Below are 8,963 nucleotides of genomic sequence, written 5' to 3'. Positions count from 1 at the left end.
GGAAAAACAATGAAAACATTGCCAAGAATCCTAAATTTGCAAGGATTAAACCTCAAATTCCTGGATTTGTTTAGAATTGACTAAGATTTCATTCTCTGCCTTTTGGCATAAAATAGCTCCTAAGTAGAGATCCAACAAATATTGCTTGAGCCCCAGGATTGTGCCTGGCACTTTTTATTCACTGGGGATATGTCAGTGAACAAAACAAAGAAGAATTCTTATATTTAGTAAAATTAAGTTAATATATAGAAATATGCAGAATGCAAAGAGGGACTAAGAAATATGTATATATCTATATTTAGAGAAATATTTAGTGATTGTGGTTTTAGTTAATACATAAAAATATAGAAAAATAAAATTACATATATGTGTGTTTAAAAGATGTAGTTATTCATGCTTTCATTTTATAATATTAAAATATGCTAAGTAGTCAAAACACATGTAAGTACTAACATGATTGGTTTTGTACAATTTAATATTTTAAAATTATAGTTGGCATACAATAATATATATTTCAGTTGTATACCATAGTGATTAGAGCTCAAGTAATCACCCCACTAAATTTTGAACCCCCTTTCCCCTTACATATAAATTACATTTTTTACTATTTTCCTTATGCTACACTTTATATCTCCAAGACTATTTTCTAACTATCCATTTGTACTTCTTAATCCCTTTGCCCTTTTGCACCATCCCTACCCCCAAGCCCCACTCCCATCTAGTAGCCCTCAAAATATTCTATGTATCTATTAATTTATCTCCATTTTTGTTAGTGTTTTTTTAAATTTTGTTCTTTATATTCCGCATGTATGTGAAATCACGTGGTATTTGTCTTTATCTATCTGACTTACTTTATTTAGCACAATACCCTCTAGGACCATTAAGGCAACATAACAGAATATCTTTTTCCATTTCCTTCCTTTTAGTCTATGTGTATCTTTTAATCTGAAGTGAGTCTCTTGTAGGCAGCATATATAGGGAGGAGTCTTGTTTTCTTATCCATTCAGCCACCCTATCCTTTGGTTGGAGCACTTAATTCTTTTCCACTTGAGATTTTCCTTGATAGATATGTAGTTACCACCATTTTTTATTCATGATTTTGATACATGCTTTTTCTTTTTAAGAAGTCCCTCCAACATTTCCTGTAATAGTGGTTTGGTGATGATGAACTCCTTTAGCTTTTTTGCGTCTGGGAAGCTCTTTATCCGTCCTTTGACTCTAAATGATAGCTTTGCTGGATAAAGTAATCTTAGTTGTAGATCCTAGGTTTTGATCACTTTGAATATTTTGTGCCAAGCCCTTCCATCCTGCAAATTTTCTTTTAAGAATTCAGCTGCCAGTCTTATGGGAGCTCCCTTATAGGTAACTAACTGCTTTTCTTTTGCTGCTTTTAAGATTTTCTCTTTGTATTTAACCTCTGGCATTTTAATTATGATGTCTCTTGGTAGTGGGTTTCTTTGAGTGCCTCTTTTTTGAGACTCTAAACTTTCTGGAGTTGTATGTCTATTTCCTTCACCAGGTTAGAGAAGTTTTTATCATTATTTCTTTAAATAGGTCTTCAACTTCTTATTTTCCTTCAGGTACCCCTATGACATGGATATTTTTACATTTATTTGTGTCCCATGGCCTCTTTAAATTATTATTATATTCAGCTTCTTTTTTCTTACTGTTCTGATTGGATGTCCTGGGCTTCCCCATCCTCTATATCAATGGTTCAATCCTCTTCTTAGTCCACTCTGTTGATTCCCTCTAATATACTCTTCATCTCAGATAATGTATCCTTCTTTTCTTTTCTGATAGGTTCCATTTTATAATATCCATTTCCATTTTTGTTTTTTTTTTCCTCTTTGTTAAAGTTTTCACTGAGTTCCTTTACACTTCTCCTAATTTTATTGAGGATCTTTAAAGTGTTTTGAACTCTGCATCTGTTTGCTTGACTCCATTATTCCTGGATCTCTGTTCTGTTCTCTTATATGGTTTCTATTTCTTTGTCTTCCCAGTTTGGCTGCCTTTCTATGTCTGTTTCTATGTACTAACCAAAGCTCCTGAATCTCCTGGTCTTATTAGCATAGCTTTGTGTAGTAGATGTCCAGTGGCACAGTCCTAGGAGGAGTTCAGCAGCAGGCCATTTATAGCCCCAGCCTGTGACCTTCCAGGACCATCTTAAGATTCAGCAAGCAATCCACAGATGCTGTGCTTATTGTTGCCTCAAGAAACATGCCAGAAACCGAGATCAGCTGCTACTAGTGTGGTTCCTGGAGCTACTCAGCAAGTGGCACAGAATTCGCCGAGGACACAACTGGATGTGGCTTGGGTGGGGCTGCAAGTTGGGGGAGGCAAAGTTTCAGGGATCCTCTGGGCAGAGCGACCTCTGTTATCTAGTTAGTTGACATCTCAGCTATGGTAGTGCTGAGTCCGCACACTGGGAGGAGGGGTTGCTCAACAGAAGACAATGGATTCTGCCAGCACTTCTGCCAAGGACAGATCCTCACCTCTGGCCCTCACTCCAACAACTCAGTGTCCCCCTGTAGGTCCCTGGTGCCCCCACCCCCAGCAGCTGACTGGGCACTAGTGCTCAGAGTGAGCGAGCTTTCACTGTGAAAGTCTGCTCATGGACACGGCCCCTTTAAGAGTTGTCTGCAAGCATCTGCAGCTGCTGGTTGCAGCTGCCATAACCCCTGTCCCACTGCTTGGGACTGGGTAGCCTCCCATCTCCCCCTCTCCCTCCTGCCTCATTCCATTGTAGGGTGATTTCTTATTTCTCTCCCTAGCTGTAGGGCATCTGTTCATCTAGAGCCTAGGTGACTCTCTCTGCTGTTTGCTATGTGTTTCTGTCACAACTTTCATCTGGTCTCAATAAGAGATGAACAAAGCCTTTATCTTCTATGCCATTTTGTCTGCACTTAACATAATTTTTAATTAGAGAAGAATAAGAGCTTATGATGAGATAATTGAATTATGGTTAGGGCAGTGATATGTGTGAAATGTATCCAAAGGGTAGGGAGAGTTTAGATAGACAAATAGGGAATGAGTGGAGTCTCTTTGTGAGGTAGATACACAGGGGCAGATAAAAAAAAAAATCCACTTGAGCAGGATTCATGAAGGAAATTAGTATGAAAAAACAGATTGGAGGTTACTTGAAAGGATCTAAATGTGAACTGAATGAGAGTCTGGATCTTTATTGTTACTCTTAGTTTAGATATACATATCTTTCCATTTCTTTCTGGGAAATTTACTGAAAACACTAAATGCATTGTGCCATTAACATGATGCTTATTTTAATGAAATGATTCACTTTTCAACATCTTATACTATTACATTAGCTAACTACACTAAAATTATTTTTCTTCTGTTTCTAAGTGAACATAAATAATGCCTGAATATCAGTTTTATATAGCCTAATTCTGTAAGTAAAGCCCTACTGAAAAACTACATCAGCTAATTAAGAGTACATTTTCCATGTTTGTAGCCTATATGATGTACAACTTCAGTGTAAAACATGTATAATAAAAAACATTTTAAATATAAACCAAAATATAAATGCTGTTTAAATATAGCTGAAGAACTATTATTGGTTCTATAGGATAGGGGATGGAACTGAAATATTCTATATATTACAAATGGTCATTCAGGTGTCTACATTTGTAGAAAAAAATATTAAACCTAGAATTTTTTTTAACACAGTAGCTATTAGTCTATTTATTTCACACTGAAAAAATAGGTAAAAGTAATCAACAATTGGTGGATCAAATTATTCAAGTGTTTAAAATATAAAAAACACACATAATTTGTAAAAACATTGAAAACAATTGCCTTTGCTTGGATTTATCACAAGTACACAGATTTACTGAAGGCAATATTGGCTTTCTCCTGTCAATAATTGGTAATAAAGTGATAAATGACTTATTTGACACAAATCTTCGATTCAAAAAAGCAATAGTTTTAATGAACTTAAAATAAATGGCATAAAAATTGCTTTTATAATTCTTACAAATATTCTCTTACATTTGAATTTTATAGCATCATAATTGTATTATAAATGAGACATATTGAAATCAGAAATTATAGCTAAAACTGTACTTTTCTTTTTCTCAATATTTTTAAATAATAGTATCATTAGACTCTTGGCATTAATGAATAAATGTAATAATCTTCATAAAAAGAAAAAATAGTGAATTATATAGTTCTCAGTGTTAGACTCTAGAGACATATCAGTTTGGTTTTTTTTAAATAGAAATACTGTCAATTGCTCCCTAGAACCAGTCTCCACACACAGTAGCTAATAAAATCACATCAACCCCCTGCTTCAAATCCCTTGATAGCTTCCCATCACAAGAACGAAATCTATACTTCCTATTATTACCTCTAAAGTCTTGTATAATCTGCCCCTGAATCTCTTTAACCTGATCTCTTTTTTTTTTTACTAAGTCTCAGCCATGCTGACCTCTCTTTTCTTCTTGCACATGCCAATCTTTTCCCATCTTTCAGTCTTTGCACTTGGCATTCTTTCTCCTCAGAATAAGTCTCCACCAGATTCTTGTTTAACTGGCTCTGCTGCATTATTTAGGTCTAATTCAAATATCCGCCCTCCACCTCAAGCCCAATGCAAACTAGATACCTCATCTCCCAGTCACTGCCATTTGTTTCTTTTTGCTTTGTACTTATTCTTACCTGAAATTAACTAATTCGTTTATTTATTTACTTGGTTCTCAATTAGGATACAAATTTTATGAGAACAGGCATCATTGCTGCCTTGTCATCACTCTACTCCCCAAACCTAGAAAGGACAGATAGGATCTCAATTCATAATGTGAATTAGAAAATGGAAATCAATCAAGATCTATTAGTTTTCTTCAGCCTAAAGCTGAAGAAAGGATATATCACCAGAGTGATCATTTTGACTGGAGGATCGATCAGTTGAATGAAACCGATAGCTTTATTCACTTTTAATGTGATTTTTATTAGGTTTTTTGTTGTTGTTTGTTGTTGTTGTTGTTGTTGTTTTTGTCAATTCAAAGTACTCAATTAGTTGCATGGGTTTTCTTAGGATGCTATGTTAAAAAAATTTTTTTTTAATAGAAAATATAAATCAATTCAGCTATTCCCAACCTAGATTTTCAGTCATATCTTTTTGGGAAAAGAAAAGTGAAGTCTTCGATGTGTTATGCATATATATGAACATACTCTTTTGGCTGCCCTGTGGCATGTGTTATTTTCCTTCTGTCTTGCTGTGGCCCCCCGGATTGCACTGTCCTTCAAGAGCTCTGCAATACTTCCTGCCTGTGCTGAAGCTGCCATCTTCTGTCACTGCTGCTGCCAAATCATTTATTGCCAGCACTGCAGGCACAGACTGGTCTCTATCGAGTCACAGTTGGACATGTCTAATACATCACTACCATGTCCTCTGGAGCTCTATGTGGACCAAAGCATGCAGCCTTCTCTGCAGAGAATATGAGAAAACCTTTGCTCATAGCACCTTATAGAGTTTTTTCTTTATTGAGTTTATTTTTGATGTCATAATAATGTGCATTTTTAAACTTGTTAGCTCTTTTAGTTTTTACTGATAGTCTGTCTGAAGGATTCAGACAAAAATTCCTGAGGGCTATGCCTGATTGCATAGTAACTTGAGAGATGTAGATATTATATTCGGAATCCTGTCTCTTCTTTGTCTCTGAAACATTGTTCTAAGGTGAGTTTGCTTGTTTTTTGTTCTCCTTTCTTTGACCTTCATCTGATTAGACCCCAGGCAGACCTATCCATTTAAGAGCTCTGGTGTCAGCAGTTCTTTAAGCACAACAAGACAATTATGAATCTTGAGATAAGGACTGCTTAGTTTCAAGTTAAGATTCTTGCTATATACAAATGGCTTGGTAAGTTAAAACGGAAAGATTCTGTAGTTTTGATTTACTGAAATCCACTTAAACATCTTTGTTATATGGCAAAATATATAAATGTCACTCATTTAGACAAGGGTCCTATCTTTAGGGCTATTTGGAGACAAATATTCAATCAATGAACAAATTAGTAAAATAATTAAGACTGTTTTTAATACCATAGAAGAAATATACAGAGTATATCACAATTTCATTCTGCTTTAAATTGGATTTTATTTAAAGGTGGGGGTAGGGAAGTATTTTTACAGAATAAAGGTACTTTAAACTGTCTGTAATTTTCTAGTCACAAGAACTTCAACAACCTCCCTTAACTTCACTCCTACTAATATAATAAGACTTTCTTTCTATAAATCACAAGGCTGTTTTGAGACTCACATAAGAAAATGTTTTAAAAATTTGCTATTTTTAAGGAACGATACAAATGTTAGCTGTTGTCTATTATTATCTTTCAAACCAGAAATTACTGAGTTTCATTTTATAGGTGAATTATAATAATTCAGGGAGATTCTTTAGAGTGGTGAGGATTCTGAGGTTGAGAAGGGATCAATGGAAAAGACTGCCATTATTGATTAGTGTTACCTGACACTGATATTGAAGCAGCAAGGAAGAAAGGTCCTGGCAGTCCTAATAGCATGATGAGGGTAGTGGATGTTATTCACAGACAAAACAGATTTCGCACCAGCAAAGAGCGTACAGGCCAGTATAATCAATTGGAAATACATGACACGTGTGTTACGGATCACTTAAGGGAATAGCTGAGTAACTTATATGGATATAGAAGTAAACCTGACTATTCAGCCCCGAATGCCAATGATATTGAGGTTGAGAAATCGACAAGAAAATTCGTCTGAGAGCAAAATTCTGAGGATATTACTGGAGAATGCAAAAGAAGGAAATTTAGGCATATGACTGGCCACACACAACCATTCTTGCTTTAAGAATAACACCAGGAGAAGAGTTGTAAACATAAGGTTATCTGTCTGAAATCATCAACAAATCTACTTTGATTTTAAATCTGAGTATGCTAAATACCAGACCTCTATAATTTTGAACATGAGTCTCTTAATAAATGTAAAGCACACGACAAATACAATGATAGGTTTTTCCCTCCACAATATCTATGAATGGTCACAACTCTTAATTCTAGTATAAGTTTGGGTAATATAAAACCTAAATATATTTTAATTTATAAAGACTTGACCCTTGACTTTCTTTAAAATATTCCCTGTGTGATATGGCTATATAGTTATTTGTAAGTTCAACCTCACTGACCTTTCACTTCTGCGTAGTTAGAAATAAAATGATACAAGCTTATATGAATATTATTCCATTCAAATTCTATATGGTATGTAAATGTCATGAGAAAGATTATTTTTCTTCAAATCACTGTGACATAGTAGTTCATGAAAATGGCTATATAAAACCTCTTTTTCTGAATAAGGCTGTTAATACTCTAGTCACTGAGAACCAAAATAAACATAACAATATTAGAGTTTATAAGTTTTTAAAAATTAATATATACAACTGTATAAAGGCAAAAAAACCTAAAAATAAAATATTGTTTATTTTGTAATTGTTCTTTTTAATTTAGCTTCATTTATTTGAAATAAATGAGTTCAGGATGAGAATTAATTAATTATTTTTTCTCTTTCTCTCTTTTTACTTTTTCACAAAGGTTCAACTCTGTTTTATTATTCAGGAATTTTTAATACAGTTTTTCTTTATGCAGCAAAAAGAAAATAGTAATAAATTTAATGCCTTTAATTAACCCCTGATTATTCCTCTACCTTTCAATAAAGCACGTCTAGACAAATTGAGTCTTTTTTTTTCCTGGTAAATCAATTTAGTGTATTTTCTATAGTATATTTGTTTAGTATTTAACAAACACTAGCATTTTGAAGACTTCCAATGGGTTTTCTATGACATCACTACCACCACTTAAAACAAAATAAAATGTGTTGTCAGTCAACCAATGGTTTTAACTAGAGAGGGAGGAACCCAGGGAATCCCCAAAACATTTCAAGGGTCTATAAATTCAAATTAATAAATAGGTAAAAGATCAACAAAAGGACAAGATCACCAATAGATTTTAATAGATTTATAGCCACATTAAGCTAGATCACCAGGTTAATTAGGTACATTTTCTATCTTCTACATTACTGTAAGTGAAAGTCTTTCTAAACTTTCTGCCACTATATGAGCTCCTTTCCTTTAGTATCTATAAGATTCTCCTCACTTTCCTTTAAGTCCTCACTAATAGCCTCCTCAAAGTCCAAGTTTTATAAATAATGTGTTCAAGGCTCTTTAAGTGTTTGTCAATTTTATTCTCAATGTCCACTGCCACATTCCAAAGCAATGCCCACATTTTAAGTGTTTGTTATGGTAACATGCCAATTGTGTTACCAAAGTCTGTATTAGTTATTTATTGCAGTATTACAAATTATCCCAAAACTTAGTGACTTTAAACAGCAAACATTTATTATCTCACATTTACATTGAGTTAGAAATGTAAGAACACCTTAGCTGGATGGTAGTGTTCCAGAATCTCTTATGAAGTTATTATCAAAATGTTGCCTTTGCTACAGTCATTCGAAAGCTGGTTGGTACAAGGTGATTCATGCCCAAGTTGACTCACCCACATTAGTTGGTAAATGCACTCAAATCTTTGCTATGTGAGCCTTTCCAAAGGTTGCCTGAATTTTTTCATCATGGTCATTTGACTACTCTTAGAGTGAGCAATCTAAGAGAGAGAATAAGAGGAAAGCCAAGACAGAAGCCGTTGTCTTTCATACTCTAATCTGGGAAATGACACACCATCATTCTGCTATGTCCTATTGGTCATACAGACCAACTCTGATAATTGTGGGAGGGGATTCCACAAGAGTGTGAGTACGTGAAGTAGAAAATTTGTAGGCCATCTTGGGGGCTGACTGCCATGAACTCTTTTGCAGTTCATGTGTCCCTCTGTCCTGACCCCAGGGAACCACTGATTTGCTTTTTATCCCTATAAACTAATTTGGACTTTTAAACATTTTCTGTGAATGAGTATGTAGTCTTCTGTGTTTGGCT

The sequence above is a fragment of the Pteropus alecto genome, unplaced genomic scaffold, assembly GCF_000325575.1.
Source record: "Pteropus alecto unplaced genomic scaffold, ASM32557v1 scaffold38, whole genome shotgun sequence".
NCBI classification, from domain to species: Eukaryota; Metazoa; Chordata; class Mammalia; order Chiroptera; family Pteropodidae; genus Pteropus; species Pteropus alecto.
Note: the sequence above shows the minus strand (reverse complement) of the source record.